At 44.1% G+C, this 21,551-nt stretch overlaps 1 protein-coding gene across 3 annotated transcripts in view; it reads left to right on the top strand.

Annotated features, from left to right (window-relative positions):
• igsf11 (immunoglobulin superfamily member 11) overlaps positions 1–21,551 on the top strand; it is an 86,292-nt gene that overhangs the window by 42,620 nt on the left and 22,121 nt on the right. The window contains exon 1 of one of the 3 annotated variants that reach the window (XM_064301904.1): positions 7,426–7,611. The exons of the other annotated variants lie outside the window; for them this stretch is intronic. The gene's annotated coding sequence lies outside the window, so the exon portion shown is untranslated. Of the gene's footprint in view, positions 1–7,425; positions 7,612–21,551 lie in introns of those variants that run through there. 3 annotated transcript variants of the gene reach the window in all.

The following is a 21,551-nucleotide window of genomic DNA, read 5'->3' as shown; positions in this document are numbered from 1 at the left end:
AGCCTACTTAAAGCACCCTTAATGCCCCCCCCTCCCCACCATTTTAAATTTAATGGATGGTTTTTGGCTGCCCCAGGGGCTATTTTTAATCTCCACAGCTGTGGCATTTGGAAGAAGGAGAAATTGTGTCAACAGTTATTTACAGGAGCTGGAAACAGGAGGATCAAAACTTAAGCAGTCCGAAGGAGAATGTCAGTCTGATGTGCCTGTGCATGTAGCTTCTCAGGGCCCAGAGATTGAATTTCTAAATGTGGCTATTCCCAGACACAGGATATTGTTACGTTGTTGTAATGCAGAAATACCAAGGACATTACTGACTGGCGAGGGGCAGCGATGGAGGATTTCGCTGAGGAGTTCTAAATCTGAATCACTGTCTTGCCAAAGGCCTGAAGTGGTTTGCCCAGGACAGCTGGCAACTTCATTGGAGGAGCACTTATTTGGGTGATTATCAGGATGCTAGCCTATATTTGGATGAGTATCACGATGCTGTATTTGGTTGGTAATCAGGGTGGTTTATTTGGCGAATTATCAGGATGGTATATATTTTTTAGGATGGTTATCGTACCATCACAACCTCATACAGTAACATTTGTGTTCCCTGCTTAATAATGAAGTCAGCAAGAAAAAGGTGTTTTGTTTTACAAATAAAATTTGTTTAACTTTCCCCTCAGAAGGCTGATATCTGTGCTCATCTACTTCTTCCATGAATGTGGAAACTTGGCTCCAATTTGCATTTGTTCTGTAATGTAAAACAGGAAGGTATGGCTAATATGGTAAGACAAATATTGGTTACTGATATTGGCCCCCAGAATGTAGTGCATCCCTAGTTATCATAAATGTACTTGCCTATTAACTGTAGGAATTTGCCTCTAAAATCATTGAGGGTCCGCATTGTTTGTGAATAATGGGAGAAGTAGGGCATCGGTAGATATCGGTATCTTACACGCGAGTGAAAATTATTGGTATGTTAAGCAAAGGCTTTTTCCCCATTTCCCATTTCCACCAAGTGCTGTGTTTAAAAGTCTGTGGAATGGCAACGAATGCTGCACTTTGCACCCCTGACTTGTGGTAATTATTCTAGGCGCAGGGAGAGATGTTTTATGCGTCTCACGTCCACACCAATTAAGAAAGTGCTTATTGGAGCTCCCAACGTGTGACTTTTCACAGAACAAGCGTGAAATCCTTGTGATGAGATCAAAATTAAAACAAATCTATATTCAGCTGCTGAATCCAGCAATTTGCCTACTTTTCTCTGGCGGGAGTGAAAAGTTTGTTCCGTGGGTAGGCTAACATGAGCCACGAGCTTCACTGCATGCAAGGCCAATAAAGCTCCTGCCGACTGCACAGACATCACATCACATAGAGACATGCCTTACCCAACCAGCAGGCAGGACTGAGGATTCATACGTTGCCGTGCAACTGATAACTGGTCAATAAAGTCAAGCAGCCATTGCATATCATAGGAAGAGTTTACCGCTAACCCATCCGTCTTTGCACGTTTGTCTGATTTTTCATGGAATTAATGTGAATATGGAGAGAGGACAGAGCTGGTCACTGCTTAACAGGTCACATGGTGTGGAACTCATCCTGGAAGTCCAGGAATACAGTTAATTCCACTTGACAGTTTTAAAATTCCTCCTCCCTGCAAGAGAGACACTTCGGGAGTTTTAAAACGTTCCGAAATGTGCATTCGTTAGGGAAAAAGCTGTGTGGAAAAGGCCCGCTTGTGTAAAAAGCATAATGTGTTTAGCACACAAAGGCTTGACGGCAGACTGGAAAGAGCAAAGGGAATACCTGATGGAACAGCAGTCATTCCCATAGTGTTTAGATGCATAATTATGTCTTACGGTATGAACTGGCACTGGCTGGACCCCTGGCACAGTCTGTGGAGAAGTACAGGTGGGCTATGAACAGATGGTGTATAAGGTCCTGAATGTTGCTGGGCCATATTACCATAGTAATTTGCCAGTTAATTAATTAGCTGAAGGAGAAAGGGATGCTGGAGGTATTAATAAAGTGATGTACATTGTCCTCCACGTGAGGAGGAAGCTGTACATCATTTTCTTATCTCTGCTTCCACATTCCCTGATCTAGAATCAGCTGGCCCTGTGCCTCATTTCTGTGTAATGATTTCAAATGATAACCACTGAAACTGATTCTGGGTCAATACCTTAGGGCATTACTGCGTATCACCCTAGAGGCCCTATAAGAAAAGGAAAAACAGAAGATAATGCAGTTTTCATGAGAGGTTTCTGTGAAACCACCACAGCAAAATTATGCATCAGATAACACAAACATACCCCGTTACCTAATCTGTCCATGCCTTAGAGAGCGCTTGCAAGGCAGAGATTTGCATTTTCTTTTCTTTCAAAAACACAAAATCTCTTTTAATTAATGGCTCCTAATATCTCCAATGTGACAGCGTTTGGGGCCGTGTTATATGGCTGCTAGGTACATGGGAAAAGTGAACACCTCAGCACTAATTGGTTTTTAATTGCATTTTAAGATTGACCCTGTTGTGCTCTTCCTGCTTTGTTAATGTTCGTCAGTGTGAAACCACCGCATTCTCCGAATCAGCCTGCCTTTGTGGTGTATGTACATCCATTTAAAGATACACTGAGTGGATGTGCGATTTTAATCAGATGAAATACACCCTGGAGCCAGTGTATGGGCATTTTCTTTTAATCATCAAACATGCTCTTAATGGCGCGTGCCCTGTGACGGGCGAGTATTCTGCTGTTTCAGGGTGCTCGTAGTGCACCTTTTTAAAAGCCCTTCTGTACGTGTTTTGACTCCGCTCATTTAATCTTGTATGTAACATACGATTAAATCACGCAGATACACTGGTATGAACAGAACATTTCTCAAATGACTCCTTTGGGAGTGTTCTGTAATTTGCATATTTCCCAGAATGCTGTGCGGTGGTGATGGTAATCTAATTTATGACTTCTACTTCATGGGGTAAAACTGTAAGGCTGCATTCCGAGTCATTTACAATTCTTACTATGTGCTTGGCTTAGTCAGTCAGGGTACAGTGCATCCCCTCTTCTGTTATTATTTTATGTGAGGTTACATGCCACAGGTGCTCATATTATTTATGTCAGGATCGCACAGAATTACACACCTTAATAATCAGAAACTGTGAAGCTATTTGTCCCAAACATTATGGTGCCCTGAAATAGGTGCTTAAAATGTGCTGTAATTTCTACATGGTGAAACCAAATTGTATAAAAAGACTCTTTAATAAAGGTTGGAAATAGATTAGATTTTTTAAAGACAATATCATTTGTCCATAGTCTCGTTGTGGACAGAAGTACTTTATCTTTAATCACGTGAGCAGCGGGCTGGTTAAATAGAAAATACACTGGCAATCATGACAGCGGCTTTTCTGTGTACTAGCACACACAAAACTTATGTCAAGTTTGGAAATAGGTGCAGTATCAGTGAGAACACTGAAGCCTTTTTTCAGTTCCAGAATTATACTGCCTTGGTTTGTTGAATGAATCATGTGATAGTCATAATGAGTGGTGATTACAGGGAAATTAGCCACACAGGACAGTGCGTTGTCATGTGAAAAATATTATAACTTTCTCTTAACTCCTTAGGCTCAGTGGCTTCAAATCAAACACTTCCTTAAGGAGGGCTGAAGTTGCTTATGGGGACAGGGAACGAAATTATACAAATTTTAAGCTGCAAGTTAAACATTTTTTGTGATTAACAAATGTGAAATAATGTTAATGTTAAACTGAAACGCTTTCAAGTGAAATCCACAAAAGCAAAGGTAATGTTTTAGATGCAAAGTAAAGTAAAGTCATCTTGGACCAGCTTTATTTGAGCTAATATGCATGTTAATGTGAAATTGTCAGTTTTGCATTCTAATTAAGTGTAGGTTCTTTGTGAGTCACTTGTGGCCACACTTTAAGTTCTTGTTTGCATGTTCTACCTGACATCGTTTAACATTTTAACATTAACAACATGTGCTTGCTGTTCGGCCTACGCATATACAGTACACCACCATTATCTGTGTACGTCGTGCATTTGTACATTTACAGAGAGGCTTCTGTATATTTATAACCCCCATACAGGAGCAAGTAAATATTAATGGCCTTCTCACGATAGGTGTAAAGGTGTCTCATGAAAAGTTGCTTGTGCCTCAAATCCTTGGAGATCATCAACACATTATTTGCTAATAAAACATGACTGTACACCACGGGGTCACAACACTGTACACCTTGGGGTCACAGCACTGCAGGGAGCAGGGTCACAACTCTGTGCACAGTTTTGTACACTGAGGCAAAAGAAACTGGATGGAAACCATGCGGAGTTATGAAGACGATTTAATTTTAAAAACCCAGCTTCTGTCCTTTAATGTAAATTGTTGCAGAAAATGATTTCAAAGAATGTGAAATTGATATTCTTCACTTGTATGTATATGCCTGAGGGTGATCTGTTTCTTTTAAGCTGCTTACTGAAGAATGGTTAAACTTTCATCTTTTCTTGTCCATTGATGCAGAATTTCACATTCAGCGAGAATTGAAGCAGTAAATGTTGCCCTGTAGTTCTGCATTACCACAGTTCCGAAAGGTATTTTAAAGGACTGCTTTGAATACCCAGGTCTAACCTACTTTTATCAATGCTTAATATATTTGTGCAAGGGCTTTATATCTACAAATGATATCTCTTTTTCTTAAGCAAGAAAAATATGGTTTGCTCATTAATAGGAATGGCATGTTCCAAAAGCGTATTTATCCAATATCAATATTCAGAAATCTATGAATAACAACACAACTACTTTCCTACCATTGGGACTAGATGGGATTTTACGAAACAGTTTTCGTCTGGAAAAGTCAACTTGTTCTTTTGAAAGTGTGGCGGATTTGTTACAATATAACAGCAGTCAGTCAGTACATCTGTGGTGAGGGTCTTTGGCAAACGCGAACTGCATCCCACCCATGCATAGCTGTATCCTTACCTTCAGCAGTTCTGTCAGACACAATAAATAAACCTTTGCCTGAATTCAGAATACAGTGCAATACCGTCTCAGGGTGAGGGTGTGCTGAGCTTTATTTTTCTTCTGTGGTTTCTTTGTTTTGTACTATTTCTTCCTCTTGTACTATTTCTTCTTATTTTTTAAATAGTATTGCTGTTTGTCATTGTGTTTTAGTTATTTTCCCTTCTACACAGGGCACACTTGTGAGAGACCTCGGTCTCAAGTGTACCCCCTGTATAAATAAAGGAATGATGATGAGTTCTTCCCAAAAGCAGCTAATCATTGAGGCTTTGGAGAAACACAGATTCTTTCAACAATCTCTCAGGGATACCTTCTGCCTTACCACTGCCCAACCCAGTGGCTCTCAACTTCGGAGGGACCCACTGTGTATGCAGGTTTTCATTCCAACCAGTCGCAATCCCAGAATTTTAACTAGCTTAATTTTTCTTAATTAGGCAGATTTCATGTTAGAGGGATTATTTAACCTCTGAAACCACATTATCTCAGAAACAGCTTTAGCTGATGTTGAGAACCACTGCTATAGAGCACTGCTGTATCCTGTACATCTACCCTTTCATCAAACTGCCAATCCCGTTCATCTACCCTTTCATCAAACAGCCTATCCCGTTCATCTTTCCTTTCCTCAATTAGCCAATCCCGTTCATAGTTCCTTTCATCAAACAGCCACTCTCGTTCATCTTTCTTTTCATCAAACAGCCAATCACGTTCATCTTTCCTTTAATCAAACAGCCAATCGCGCTGTTGCAGCTCAAGGAATGAGCTGACCCAGGAAAGCCGCAGGTCCTGCTGTGTGGTATTTCTGCATGATCAGAAGCTGCGCTGCTCAGTGGGTGCTTTTGTCAGCTGCTTTCTGACAGGCAGCTTCTGATGGGTGCCTGACAGGCACCGGCAGTGATCGCCATGATGGAACAGGGCATCGTTTCCATCCGGACAAGGCGTTACGCCTCCCAGATCCCACACCATAATCGGCGACCGGCGACTGGCCGGGAGAACGTTTTGCCCGATCCATAACTGGCGGGGTGAGAAAGCCCCAGATGGCGCTCTCTTGGCCCGGCTCTGGCGTTACCATGGCACAGCGGCGGCGTCACCTCGCCGAGCCGAGCCAAGAGAAAACCGCTTTCCCTTCTGTGCTTTCTCTTCCTCCGTTTCCAGTGCCCCTGATGGTCCGTTTGTAGGTTAAATCGCCGCATCGCCTGTGCGCAAGGACCTCTTCTGCCTCGCGAGGGGATGCGACCCTTCTGCAGAACTCGGTCTCATGTTATCAACTTGCATGCATTTGCAACTATGCATTTGGCCATCACGCTAAACCCATTGCATGTTGTTTCATACTTGTGCTTGCAGGCGTGAATGGAACGCTGCATGGGTACTCTCTTTAGACAGCGGGCTGTAAGGTCTCGGAGCTGGGGCTCAGAGAGGCCGTATTTTGTGGTTAATGGGGAGTTCTGCGTGTCACCTGTTACACATAAAGCCCTCCCGTGGTGCGCTGCTGTGACCTCACAGGGACTGCACCAAGTCTGGTGGTTCAGCCTGTGGGTCCCGCAGGGCTCTCTTGCTGCTGATGAAGGATCAGCTGACGCCATTATGATGCGTACCTTACACTGTCTCAGGCTGTTTTGTTCGCACAGTGACAGACATTTTAAATGCTCTGCGTTATTTTAAGTTGAGGTCAAGGCTCACTGCCTTTTCCCTAGCCTTCTGGTATTATCATTATAGTTTAAAGCTTTAGAATATAATTAAGCTGAAAATAAAAATAGTTTAGTGTATGTACAAGTCTGTGTGTGAGAAAAGTCACAGTAATCTGCATGCATCCTGTGGGGAATAACAGTCTTGTGGTCAGGTTGTCCTTAAGCAGAATAAAAGAAAACACTTAACTCTTTATGTCCACCCCCAACTCCCAGAGAGAGAGGGCGGGGGGTGGTGGCAGAGAGAGAGCCACACAGACAATGAAAGAGAGAGAGTGGCAGGGAAGCAGAGGGAGGGACAAAGGGAGACAAATAGCGAGAGAGTAGGATAGAGAGAAGCAGAGAGACAGGGAGAGAGAGGCTGAGGGAGAGAAAGGGAGGCAGGGAGGCAGAGGGAGAGACAGGAGAGAAAGAGCGATAGAGAAGGAAAGGGAGAGGCGGAGAGAGAGACTCCCGTTGTCAGCGATTGCAAAAAAAAATGCATTGCGGAGGTTTTACAGCTGTTCTCATGCATCCGGTTGAGTATCCCTGCGCATCTCATATCGCGCGCACGTTTCCAAAGACTATGAGATGATGTAACAGAGGGCAGAGCCTTAATAGTGGGTAAAAGGAGATTATGGTGGATTAACCGCTCTGCCCCTCCCAGAGCACACCATAGTGAGCCGTGCCGTAAACACTGAGGCCAGATGGGGCGGGCTTAATCTGCTTACACTCGCATTAATCATGCGGTTAAGATGCCATCAGTGGTGTGGAGGCTCATGCAGAGAAGAGGAGCGGGCACTCCCAAAACTTCCCCAAAGCTGAGGAAGAGGGACGGGCCGAGACTGGGCCTGCAAATTACCCTGGCATCCACGCTCGCATCTGCAGTCACACACCTCATCTCTCCTGGTGATCACACATAGCCTCGTACAGAACCAAGTAAGTGCTGATACACAGCAATTTAGGATAGATGATCTTAGATACTATCATACCTATGCTTACGTATTTAAATACACTGTACAAAGGACCTGTTGGGATGAAGTTTGCTCACCTGCTGCTACAGGCATGAGTGCTACTAAGTGGTCTCGCCTCCCAGTCTCTGTACTGGGGAGCACCTGTGGAGCTTCACTGTTCATTCAGGGGCCGATGCTCACATACGTACCAAATATAGTCGATTCAACATGAGAGGCACTTTGGTCATAGCGTGGTGCCCCTTTCATTTCCTCAGTGTAATGTCTGTGCTTCGGCATCTCCGTGTGTTTCGATGGAAAAATTCACTGCCGGTGACACGGTTGGGAAGAACTCAATCGTTTATGCGTGTGCGATTCGTCAATCAAACATGCCTGCGCTTTCCCGCCTCCGAAGGCTATGCAGTCATTTCAGAGTCCCCTGCTGCTGAAACAATATCAGAAATCCCTAGGGAGTGAACTAGCCTTTCAATGTCACGACACAATAACGTGATAGTTAAACCACAACAGACAATATCTTCCTTGTGCTAAAACAGCGATGCGTTCTTTGTTCCAAGGGCAGCGTGTCGGCCGCACGCGCTCAGCTCCTAAATTTAGAGGGAGTCTCGCTGCAGATGTGGTGCTGGCAGAACCGAACACAGTGAACGAAAGAACTGCTGAAACAAAAACGGGTCAGGCAGCAGAGACCGTGCCAGATGTGTTTACTCACATGAATATTCAAACTGCAGGTCCGACTCTGCGCAGAAATAACGACTGATTTATTTATTAGCAGAATTTAAATGTGTGCACACACCACTGAACAAAACAACTGGATAAGAACACATTTCAATTCCAGAATGATTACAATACTGTTGTATTTTTTAAGAAAAGCTACAGGCTTCAAGCTCTGTTGAACATGCCCAGTAGTTTATCTTAGTGTTGCATTGCACTGCAATGTTTTCTCCAAATGACATTGTTTATTGCTGTTATTTAAAAAAAAATTAATGTTTATTTTCATGACATTTTTATTACCTTACCATATATGTGTAAGTTACTGTGTGACAGTTGCAGAATTCTATATAACATTATAATAAGGATCTGTTCCAAGAGCATTCACAGTGTGGTACAATGTGAAATAAGTGTGGGGCAAATTTTATCTTGTCATCAAAGCTGCACTCTTCAAAGAGGAAATGACACGCTTCCTCTTCCATAGGGAGAAGGCCCGATGCATTCTGGGTCATGCATTTTGTGTTACATTATATGGCCTTGGTCTTGATGGGAAATGACTTTGTTTCCTGTACAAAACTGCCTTGATCCAATCATTACAAATGGCTGTTCTCCTCTATCTTAACACATCTTTACACTGACACAGCCTGACAAGTTCAAATGAATTCCGCTGCAAGAATAATGCAGCAAGTCTTTTAAACGATGGAGCGTCAAGCTTTCAACAGCAAATGAGTCTTTATGAATAATACAACAGGCACTATGAAACCCAACAATAACCTTACACGAGATATATATCCTTCAGCATTCCACCGTAAATCTGCCATGCAGTGGATTTAATTCTGTGCGTTGATTTATTTACCTGTGTGTTATAAAGACGATCGTTTATTTTCCATCACTCAGTGACATGGCCGCTCTGAATAGCCATTTTGGTGGAAGATTTATTTCAGGCGGTTGTGGTGTCGTATCATTGGAGATTATATTTGTAGGCCATCTGCGTAGGCTGTTAGTGCCTCTAGCTCTGCGTGCACTGGACTCCTCCTGCCCTCTTACCTGGTGTCCTAACATCACAGCTGGGCTGTGGAACAGAACTGGAGCGTATCCAGTGAGCACGGTTCCTTAATTACTCCCTCTGCTCAACTCGTTCCTCCTTACAGATACGTGTATAATTATATTATCAATCTTTCACACAAGCTGGAAGCAGAAAGCCCACACACACACACACACACACACACACGGTAGCTCTTTTCGTGCCTCGTCTTTGGGTGATCACCTGCATCTCATCTTCATTTTTTATCGCTATCCGGTGAATTTGTCTCTTGTTCAGTAACGGACTGTCTGTCTCTCCCTTTCCCTCAACATGCTCCTGAACCTTTAATGTACCCCGGTCCTTCCCACCTGCATTTCATTTTTGTTTTTCACTACATACCAGTCTTACGATCCTGTCAGTCAGCTCTGTTATTAGAATAACTGCATATTCTGCACATGCAGCATATGTGTGTCACTACCTGATTCAGACATTTAGAAAACGTGTGATTAGGCAAACATGCATCAATTGTTCTTTAAACTAATTAAATAATTTTATACTTTTATTAAGTCGTTGACAGGCAGGATTACAAAATAGCTTGCACATACTCTGCTCCTTAACTTCAGGTCACCAGACCCTTGGGACACACTGTCTGTCCGTCTCTCCCTCAGGACACACTTTCTGCCCCTCAGGAGGACACACTGTCTGTCCTTCTGTCTACTGCTGTTCTGCTCAACTGCGCCTGTATTTCATCTTCCAAAAAAAATGTTTGTCTTTTCCCTTTAATCATCTCGGAATGCCAGCAGCAGGTCCACTGTGGGCGGCAGACCCAACCAGTCTCTGGTTGAGGAGTCCAAGTGCAGTTTCACCATGAGACACTGCAAACTGCTAGCAGCTCCTGCGTTATGTACACTGCAAGCAGTTTCTGTGTTATGCACACTGCAAGCAATTTCTGTGTTATGCAATGGATTTCTGATCACCCCTTCTTTTTTCTCTTTCATCCACACCAATACTTTGGACAGACTGCCGTGCTTGTATTACTTCTTTATTTTACTTGACTGCAGCACGTCTGTATTCTGGACTTGTTAGTAGAGGTAACCTCTCTCTTCCTGAACAAATGCGGTGCTTGTTTCTGCTGGCGTTCCTTCTGCTTTCTCCTGGCTTCCTCAGTTTTACCGTGCAACACCTTTTCTTGGCTCCAGTTGTCTGCCACTGCGTTCTCCGTTTTGCTTCAGCTATTCTTTGCACGCTGTCCGCCTGCTGTTTCTGCAGAGTGCAGCTGAAATACCTTCACTCTTTAAATAATACTTAAGCTTTCTCTTTGACCACGTCTCATTCGCTAATTGTAAATTTGTAAGTATGATGTAACTGCATTCAGATGTGTTTGTATAATGCAGTCCTTTTTTCATCAGTGTGAAAGAATGTCAATAGTGCAATGAGTACTTGGATGCCATCTGACACTTTTGTTATATTACTGTAGCTATAGCACATGTTTTTTTTATTATTATTATTACAAAAATCACTTTGGCACATAATGGGATCTTTTGAGGAGGTTAAAATGGTGTGAACATGTATTCTGAGTCATGTGCTCTCAATGGGCTTCATATCAGACAGAAATAGTCTGCCTTGTGTGGATGTTAATTAGAGAATGAATGTGTTTATTTTGGGCGGCGCAAGGGAGGGAAGGGGGAACGGCACAGCCAATGGAAGTGGGCGAAGCCAACGAGGCTAACATCGCAGGCTGCGGTGAGCCCGCCTCTCTCTCTACGGGGGTCTGAGAAGGTTGCGGTTCTGCGTGACTACGCACGCAATTATCGCTTAATTTTCGAGTGTGACAGCGCGTGGAGCTCGGAACGCACTGGCGCCCGTGCGATTCTGTCTGAGCTCGACTGTCGCACCTCGCAGCCGCACGAACCCGCGTCTCTCCTCGCCTTGGTCTTATGACCTGCAGTTTACTTTGCTTTTACTGTTCATAATGCATTCTTTCTCCTCTGCGTGTTGTATACTATTTCTGTTTTTCATTTACTCGCATATATTCAAGTGGTGGATTTTTTACAATGTAAATAAATATGATAATCATATATCCATTGTGTAAGCTGAAGTGTTATAGTTTGTAGAAATAAGATTTTAAAGATCAAGTTCAAGTTTAAGTTCAGGTGCAGCATAAGATGCAGTCTAATTTCAGGTGCAGTCTAAGATGCAGAATAAAGTGCAGCCTAAGACACAGTCTAAGATGCAGTTTAAGGTCAAGAGCAGTTTAAGATGTAGTCTAATTTCAGATTCAATCCTAAAATGCGGTCATAGTTCAGGCACAGTCTGAGATCCAGTCAAAGTTCAGGTGCAGTCTAAAATGCTTTCTGAGATGCCTGCTTGCATTGGGGTTTGCCTGCTAGAGATTCTAATGCCTAAGGATTTATATGAGGAAGATTATTGTTTCAGTTTACAGACTATGAAAGCTGAAGACTTAGAAACAAGTGTTTGCTGTTAATTTAATAGATAAGGCTAATAAAATTTGCCTTTAATCAATATATTTTCTTTACACAAATTTACTCATTCCATCTATGTGAATGCTCTCCTCTTTTAACAACATATTGCCAGTAAGAATAACATTTTTCAGGGTTAATGATACTCCGGTGTGTTCCACCCCTCTCCTCTCTGTTCCGTCCCCAGCTGTCAGTCAGGGCCAGCCCGCCATGCGCTGCTGCGCTGCTGCGCGCGCGTCGTCTCTAGCGGACGAGCGTGTCGCCGCAGAACCCCGCTAGACGATCTCTGTCTCTGTCGCTCCTGCGCGCTGATTGACAGGTGCTGAGAAAATATTCACCGCCACCTCACAAGCAGGAAGGCTGGGACTCTTCGCGAATGCCCGGCTCTTGAAACGACTAACGGATTATTTAACGGCACGCACACACCGGGGCACGGTTTTTCAGAGATGGTGTTGGTGTGTGTGTGTTTTTCGGTCAGGGAGGGGAGGAGAAGGGGAGATTTTCCTTGCCACTGTTGCCTTAGGCTTGCTCCTGTGGGGGTTTAGGCCAGGGTTGTCTGCAAAGCGTATTGTGACAAGTGCTGTAAAATACGCTATACAAATAAAATTTGATGGTTGAAGGGGTATAGTAGATCTTACAGCGACTGAAAAATCATCCTCCTTTTTAGCTGTGGCTCCGAGCGGCGTTTATGGATACGGCCTCCGAGGAGATGAGCACATTTTGGAAGCGGAGCGGAGGCTTTGCCGCTCTCTGAGTCTCCCTTCCCCCAGCCCTGGTGCGCAGTCGAGCAGAACCTTTCCCCGTTTTTCTCTCTTCTTTCCGTTTTGCGGAGGAGGAGGAGGAGGAGGAGGAGGAGAGCCATATGGCTTTGCCAAGGGCCCATGAACAGATGCGCGCCGCATAGGGGGACACAACCTTGTGCTCGCCTCTTATCTGTGCTGGAAAGGTCACCCACAGACAAGCTGGTTACTCTCACAATGCAGCCTCTGACATCCAACCGCAAGAACACAAATCCCTCTGTACCAGTACACCACTCTCTTCCTAAGGTTTTTCTAAATAAATATATTCTGTAATTATATAAATATATTCTGTTTTTCTAAATAAATATATTCTATATATTTTATAATTTTTAAAATATACATTATATATATATACACACACACACACATACTTACGTATTTATACAAACACACATGCACACGTATATCAATGCCATTGCACCATGCATTGCCAGACCTTCCAGTGAAATGACTGCAGTGGAGAGATTACCCTTGTGAGATGAAACAAGCTAATGGTATGTTTGGAGGCAAGTGGTTACGCAACACCCAGAAGTTATATGAGCCCATACTAAATAATGATTGAACCCCGACCGCAGATTCATTTTTTAATAGTTTTTTATCCTTTTTTTAATTTCTAATTTACGGTGTTGAGGGGTGGTCTTATAGTGTGGGCTATGTGCATTTTTGCACCATGATGAGAGAAAGTACTTTCTGGAAATTTTTCAATATTATGCCTTAAGCTGAAAGTACAGATTCAGCATGTCCACGTACCTTTTTATAGAATTTCTGCTGAGTAGCTAGGTGGGCAGGGGCTGATGGGTGGGGAGGAAGCTAAATCTCAGTTAAATCTCAGTAAAATAGAATGCTAATTTTTGGCATCATGCAGTATTCATAAGAATCTTCTTTGACACCTGCTAGCTCAGCACTTGGCCTGCAGATCACAGAAGAGACAAAAAAAAAACTTCATGGTCACCGCTGAAATCTCTCTGCGTGGTTTGCTTTTTGTTTAATCAAATGGCACTAATCTAGCAATAATGTACGTTTTCCAAATTAGGATGTGTGTACAGTGTGGAATGAAATATAGGTATTAGGTGGGTTCCCTCAAAAATGCGAGAATGGCTTCTTCACCAAACTTAGCGGCTGCATCTCTGTGTCTCACATGTTGGCAGTTTTCCCTTAGTGTCAGGATGATCAGTAGAATAAAAACAGGGTAAATTATTGAGGGATTCTGAGGTTGCTGAGATTACAATGTCGACAACTTCACCTGGTTGTCAGGGTGAAGGGCAAAGGAAGTCTAAATTCTCGATTATTGTAAGAGAGGAGCTGGTTTATCTGAACTAATAAGGAAATGTACACAAGAGAGCCACTGTTTTTAAACATGCATCCATCAAACCTTAATTGGAAAAGACATTTTTGAAGCATCATAATGTTTTGACAAAAATAAAATCTGGCCATCCTGAGTGTGATTTCAGAATGATAAGTGATAAAGTCTCTAAAGAATGATAAAGTCTCCGAAGCTCATTTCAATCCAACTGCACACTACTTAAATATCTTCGTAATTAATTAATGAAAATGTGGTCATATCTGCCACCCACCAGAAGTGGTGTTTTCATTTTTATTTTATGAAGAATAACCTTTATGACATGCTAATATATAAGTGAAATGGCTCAGATGATAATACAGGTGACCATGTTAGCGCTGAAAGAAAGCCCTGGTAACAGACGTGTAATATTGTTTTCATCAGACTCTGCTCCTACAGAAACATTGGTACAATTTGTATGAATAGTCTCTGGGGTCTAATAGAATATGTGGCACATCAGCATCATAATTATTGTGGTTCACAAAGGCCGAAATCTTTAAAACGACTGCTGGGGCTGATTAGAACGTCTCGCTCTTGGGCTGGTTGTTCACTAATCCATTAGATGCACGCAGGTCTTTCTTTCTTAAACAAACTGTTTTAGGTTTATTTCTGCAATTTCCAGTGACTTTGGTCAGTTCCAGCCTAATTTACATTGTGATTCTCGGGCTATTTGATATCGTTTTTCAAAGAAGGACTACAGCCAAGTAATGAATGAATTATGAGCAGGATAAAAAAAGGAAATCTCGTGAGGCCTTGCCTACCCCTGGGACACAGTACACACGCAGTGGCACACAGCGAGGGCCTGTAGATGCAGGCTTGTCCTTGTCCACCCCAGACCCTCTGATCACTTCTGGAAGTTTGCCCCTAATTAGCACAGGAATGCAGCAGGGAGATGCTCATAGAAGCAGGGAGAAGCTCATAGAAGCAGGGAGAAGCTCACAGAAGCAGGGAGAAGCTCACAGAAGCAGGGAGAAGCTCATAGAAGCAGGGAGAAGCTCACAGAAGCAGGGAGAAGCTCACAGAAACAGGGAGAAGCTCACAGAAACAGGGAGAAGCTCACAGAAACAGGGAGAAGCTCACAGAAGCAGGGAGATGCTCATAGAAGCAGGGAGAAGCTCACAGAAGCAGGGAGAAGCTCACAGAAGCAGGGAGAAGCTCACAGAAGCAGGGAGAAGCTCACAGAAGCAGGGAGATGCTCATAGAAGCAGGGAGAAGCTCACAGAAGCAGGAGAAGCTCACAGAAGCAGGAGAAGCTCACAGAAGCAGGGAGAAGCTCACAGAGCAGGAGATGCTCATAGAAGCAGGGAGAAGCTCACAGAAGCAGGGAGAAGCTCACAGAAACAGGGAGAAGCTCACAGAAGCAGGGAGAAGCTCACAGCTACAGGGAGAAGCTCACAGAAGCAGGGAGAAGCTCACAGAAACAGGGAGAAGCTCACAGAAACAGGGAGAAGCTCACAGAAGCAGGGAGAAGCTCACAGAAGCAGGAAGAAGCTCACAGAAACGGGGGGTCATGGTCATGTTATTGGTTTTGCATTTGCTAAAAGATTTTTCATACGCTTAACAGTTTAGTAAATCAGTACGTGTGTGACAAACACCCAGGTTGTGTTTTATGTAGTTTAGACTGAATCCCTACTATTGAATAAAGAGCTAGTATTTCTACGTTGCATGCTTTCTCCCCCCTTCCCCTGCAGTCACTCGCCCCAGCCCCCTCCCCCGCCAGCCCGGATTCCTCTGCTTTCTGACATGTCCGATTTAAAATGCTCATCCTAAAGTCAGAGGCGTCTTTGTTACTGGTGGTTGTAGCACAGAGCTGGGGGTCCGATTCAGGCCGCCTGTGAGACCGTGATGATTGCAGGCTCCAGAAAAGTAGCTGGGCGATTTACCTGCAGGTGGGAATAGCGGAGGGAAAGGCTGTAAGGGAGAGCGGCAGTGGTGGAGGTCTCTGCTTGGCCATTATGCACAGGGAAATTACTTTGCACTAAGAAAGTAGATCAAGGCACAGGTCTAGGGAAACAAAATGCAAGTTGACTGGTGCATTAAGGGAAATCCGGAGTCGATCAAGCGTTTGCACACTAAGCCTTGCAATAAAAAGGCCAACAGCGTCGCTCCGTTAGCTCATAATAGCATCCTCAAATCTGTAATTAAGACTCCCACATCAATATCTGGTTGCATAATTGAATTAAATACAGTATGTTACTGACACTTTTATTTAAAGTGTTGGGTGGATGCTAAATATGAAGCACAAATGATAAAAGATGGCAGAATCCTGGACAGGCACATTATTAGGAAAGGTACTGGCATATCTGCTCCCCTGATAAAAATAGATATAGTTATGAAGAGCTCCATGCAATATAGCGCCTGCTAAAAATAGGGCTATGTGGGGAACAAGACAGCTAAGGGTAGGGAGAATGAGAGTGGTGTGCCTTCAGAGCAACTGATGAGGGTCAGTTTGGGAGCTTTGAGAACACTGCAGCGACAGCCAATTGCATCCCTCTGGTCGTTGGGCATGAAGTGCAGAGCAGAGCTTTCAAACGTTTGTCACTTCACTTTTCCTCTCCTGCCTTGGCTCTCACGCTCCAGTGGCCCTGCTTGTGAAAGAGCTGGCCCTGCTCTACTCTGGACCTCCATCGCTCCTCCTGCCAGCACCTCCTTCACTCACACTGGGGTGGAGGATCTCTCTGTTGAAAGCACAGGCTGGCTTGTCACCACTGAGGTGCGGGGTCTTCAGACACACTAGTCTAGTGCTTCGGGTTGGCTGTGGTTCCAAGACGTGGCCCGGCATCAGGCCCTGAGCTCAGGCATCTGGCCCCCGCCTTTAGGGGTTAATCCCGCCGTGCAGATCCAGTGGCCTACTTTACGTTCATGCTCATACGCAGCGTGGCATGCTGCGTTTTACTCGGGAGTGCTGGGAAAGGCCATTTCCCCCTAGAGTATCCAGAAAGCTTTCAGACACCGGGCCCACCCCCATATTTACCCTCGCTAAAAAGCTCCGCTGATGACAGCCCATATTTGTGCAAAACGCAGCTAGCAACAGTGACAAGGGCCCTGTCGCTCCAGAAGCCATGTTTGGTCAAAGCCATCGCACACTTTTATTTATTCATTGGCACTGGGTGCTTTGGAGCGCCAGCACAAAGCTGCAAATCGCTCTATCAGTTGCTCTCTCTCTCTTTGATACAGATCAGACTGTTTAGTGCTGGGGGAGAAGGTTCCCTAGGTGATGCAGGGAAGTGCGGTGGGAGGGGGGGGGCGATTAAGCAGGGACAGCTCTGTGAAAAGTTCTGGCAGGCAGCTGACATCATCCGGTGACCCGCTGAATCCCCCAGCCAATGAGCGTGCTCAGCAGATGCAGACAAGGCCTTTTGTTTGTGTGGGGGGAGGGGTTAGCCGCCTTGTTTATCTGTAAAATATTAATTACTGCTTCCCATTTGGTCTCTGTAGCATCTCTGAACTGTGGCAGTCTGGTCCCCACTCTCTTATAATCATGTGAGAAGTGCCAGACATAAAACAACCTTTGTGAGTGTTCCTGTTTTCTGTGCTCTAAATTTGGCTAGTACAGTACATTACTGAAAATACAGTCCAAATGTTAAAATATTTCTTTTTTGTGTTATAAAGCTCTCTTTTTTGAAATGTCAGGGATTCTGTGCTGAACATAAACTGGTGCTCACATCAAAGAAGGGAGGATCAGAAGGGTGGGCTTTACGTTGGAGGGGGGCTGTGTTCACAAAAAAAAACCAACAAAAAAATGAGTTCAAAGAGATTGTTTACGGTCTGCCAGTGTGCAGCTGCCTTACTGCATCCACCTGAGTTTCAACCATGGAGGGGGGGGGGGGTGGCATCATGGCTCATCCATTTACACAGATGAAATCCCCCCCCCCCCCCCGCCTGCTCAATATGCAGTGTTGTGATGCCCCAGAGCACTGGAAACCAAGCCATGAATAATACCATGTTTGTTCAGAACCATGAGGCTTCTGTGTAGCTGCACTGCTTTCTCTGGGCTAGCCTAAGCTGGGCGCTGGTTTTGCTGTGGTTCTGACCCGTTGGGATATGTGCGGGTCAGGCCGACAGACGGAGCATCTACTCCTATTCTTTTCCTCAGGTCTTACTTCCCCACCCAAGGTGATGTAACACAGTTACAGCATGGCTGCTGTAAATGGAATTACGTGGCAGCATTCATGCAGTGCTATCCCTTTATGTGCAGAGGGAATTTACGCTTACTGTATAAATACTAATGGGAAATCCAGAATGAACAAGCTTATCGAAAACTTCCAGTGCAGGTAATTAATCATTGAAAATAAGCTAGACCTCAGTCCCGGTCCCTCCCCCCCACCCCCCAACAGTATACTGTAATATTGGTTTTATGTTGAGCGTGAAATTGCAACGCTTCCGCAGACAGCTGTCACCCACTCCAGCTGTGATGTTAATCCGTGGTACACTACAGGAGTTAACCACCAGCCCCAGTGATCAGTGGAAAGTGCCATCTCCACAAAGGAGATTATTGCTAATACAGTATTGATCCATCTGTCAGACACAATGCTGAGCTGGCCTTTACTGTATGTCCACTGCACATTTTCACATGCCTGTTGTCTGGGATTTGGGTGGGGGGGGGGGGGGCGGGCGGTGGGGAGGGCATTAAATAGGGAGACGGCTTTGTCCTTTTACAGAGTCATCTGAAAAGGATTATTCCTGCCACCTAGGAAAGCGCTGGAGTGGCTGTGGGATTGGTAGATGGTTGTATAGGCTTTGGGGAAGGCCAGCAACTGCAGTATAGGGCTGCTGTTAAATTAAACCAGTGACCTCTCCTTACTTTAAATCTCCTACCCCCCTACCTGGCCAAAAAGGTGAGGTTTTTTTCAGTAAAAGGTCCATGTAGGTGGAGGAGGGGCTGCTTTCACTTTAAATCCCTCCCTTCCTTAGTTTTATTTTTTACAGAAATACTGCGTGCACTGCACAGTATAGCATGTGGACAAGAAAAATAAATAGCACTTAATATAACAAACAAAAGACTAATCATGCTTAACACAAATTGTGTGGGATGATTGGGAAATGTAGATGAAAAAACAAAGTAATGTTTTATTGGAAGTGTTTTAAATTGCAGAAGAATGACGGCAGATGCAGTCTGTCGGAATATGAGGGCTGATGAATAAGAAGCTCAGCCTCACAGCTCGACATTTACAGTAAGGACCTGAATGACCTGAAGAACTAGATTTTTCCTCCCCATGAGCTTTGATGCTAAAGACAGGTAGCACGGTCACGTTGACAAAGGAGATCACAGGAGGCCCACAGTATCTTTATTGTTCTGTATCTCTTTTTCATTCCACGAGCGATTTCTCTGGTGCATTAATAAACATCAATAAACATAAACCTCGCGCTCGGCTGCTTTATAAAGGGGGCTGCTGCAGGGCGCGCTAGAACCGTCTCAGGTAACTTTTTCAATTAGCGCCTTCTGGTAGTGCTCACACCCTCCCTCCAGTACACCCCCCTCCCCAAAACCCCCATACCCCCCCCTCCTCCCCCCACCTCCCAACCCCCGCATTCTCCTATACCTCACGGGCACCTCCTGGGGTGCCACAGGAGTTAGAGAGAAGCGGATGTTTGCAGATTAAAAAGGAATGCTCCCAGCACTGCAAACAAACAGAACAGGAAGTTGGGAAAAGAGAATCAATTGCACACACCACATACTGGCCTGTAAGTAAACAGAACACGAGCATGCGACAGACCCCGCCCTTGTTGTCTCTCTGAGACTCCACAAGCCCAAAAGAGGACTCAAAGAGGATGGCTCCCCGACTGGCTCAGACATCATTCACCCCGAGGTGAGCGATGACCTTCCTGGCCTAAAGGGGGCGCTCAGCTTGGGTTATGGCAGCAGGGTTGGGACATGTGGTTTGAAGGCCCCACAGCGCAATGCACAGCCAACTATACATGCAGTGTGAAAATAAGAGAAAAAGCTCAATACCAGAATTAGGGAACAATAAAAATGCTACTACTGTTAGTAAACTATTAATAATAATAATAATAATAATAATAATAATAATAATAATAATAATTTTGATTTGGTTTGTAGCTTGCTTGCATGGCATGTAAAATGCAATCTAGCTGCTGCACAATCTCCTTGGTTAGAGACAGCATTCTGTCTTATGCTGCTAATGTAGTAAAAAGTCTCAGTTGCACATCACAGTATGTACATTTGTAAATATGTATATAAATCAATGATAACAACCAAAACTTACAATCATTCCCAACCAACATCTACAAGTAAATCACAACCAAGATTGTCACAACAAAGACCCACACATTAAATCTGAGACCTGCAAATCATTCAAACCAAACTGACAATCAATTCAAACCAAGACCACAGATCATTCAGGCCAAAAAGACACAAATAAATCACTTGCTGGTACCAGTGTCTGCATGTTCAGATATTTCTGTATGTGACAGTAATAAGAGTAAATTCTGAACACTGAAAATCTAGGTCAACGATAGGCAACTACTTCTTTTAGTTTAATAACAAAGTTTTAATGAGATAAACATGGGTGGAAGAAAGCTGGTGGACCTTGCAGCTCTCAGTTTGTGACTTTAAAAGAGACATTTTAAGATGTCCCCACTACTGAAATAATTTAGTCCTGTGCCTAATGAAATATGCACCAGGCCAGACACCAATGACCTGTGGAGCTCAGTGCACTATACAGAAAGGGAAACTGGGCATCGGAAAGCTCTCATTAAATAGGGATCAGCCAATTAAAATGCATAACATATGAACCAAAGCAGGGGTAGTTTAAAAAGTAGGCCAAATAAGACCAGAGACAAGGTAATGCAAGGTACCAGAGTAATGCACCAAAATTGCCCGTGCATCCTGTGTGTTCCTTCAGACTTATCAGTAATGAACGAAAACAGCCTGTGCAGCTTGTGTTCCTTCACACTTAAGTAATATATCGAGTTACAGTGGCTTAAGCTCTCAGACTCTTGTCCTGTCTAATCTAACATTTTGGATGAGATTTGTCAGCTGCTCTGTGTGAAAGCAGAAAGAAATAAAAAATGCAGAACTGTAGGAGTTTGGGAAGATAAGCTGTTTTGGCTTCCATCTGGCCTTGAGGTCCTTTAATTCCTAAAGTGAATGGCTTCCACTGTGGTGCGTTGGTTATGGCGTGTCAGGCTGGATTTCCTTTTTTGGATCTGAGATACGGAAGAAATGAATGTTTTTGATGCAAAAGAGTGTCAGGTGTACCAGTGTGTCTGAGGCCCATCATTGTCTCTTTGGCTGGTCTTTAGGAAAATTTGAAGGATACAGCCAGTAGGCTATTAGCCAGTTGTTTGTGGTTTGAGGAATGTCAATTCCACAGATAACTTTTTAGCAAAAAAGTAAAAGTAACACCTAGTTAAGCTACTTTGGCTGTCACATCTTATATTCCATGGCACCTAGTACTGGGGGTACCCAAAGTACTTCTCCTCAAGGGGTGCCTTTCAGTAGCCTTTAGAGTTTCTTCCTGGGGTGGTGATATAAAGTGGTAGCCTATATAGTACTGCCAATCTTCTCCTGGAGATCAGTTCGAGGTAAAGGATCGG

Source organism: Anguilla rostrata, chromosome 12 (assembly GCF_018555375.3).
Source record: "Anguilla rostrata isolate EN2019 chromosome 12, ASM1855537v3, whole genome shotgun sequence".
Taxonomy (NCBI): domain Eukaryota; kingdom Metazoa; phylum Chordata; class Actinopteri; order Anguilliformes; family Anguillidae; genus Anguilla; species Anguilla rostrata.
Note: the sequence above shows the minus strand (reverse complement) of the source record. Positions and strands in the feature narration are given on the sequence as shown.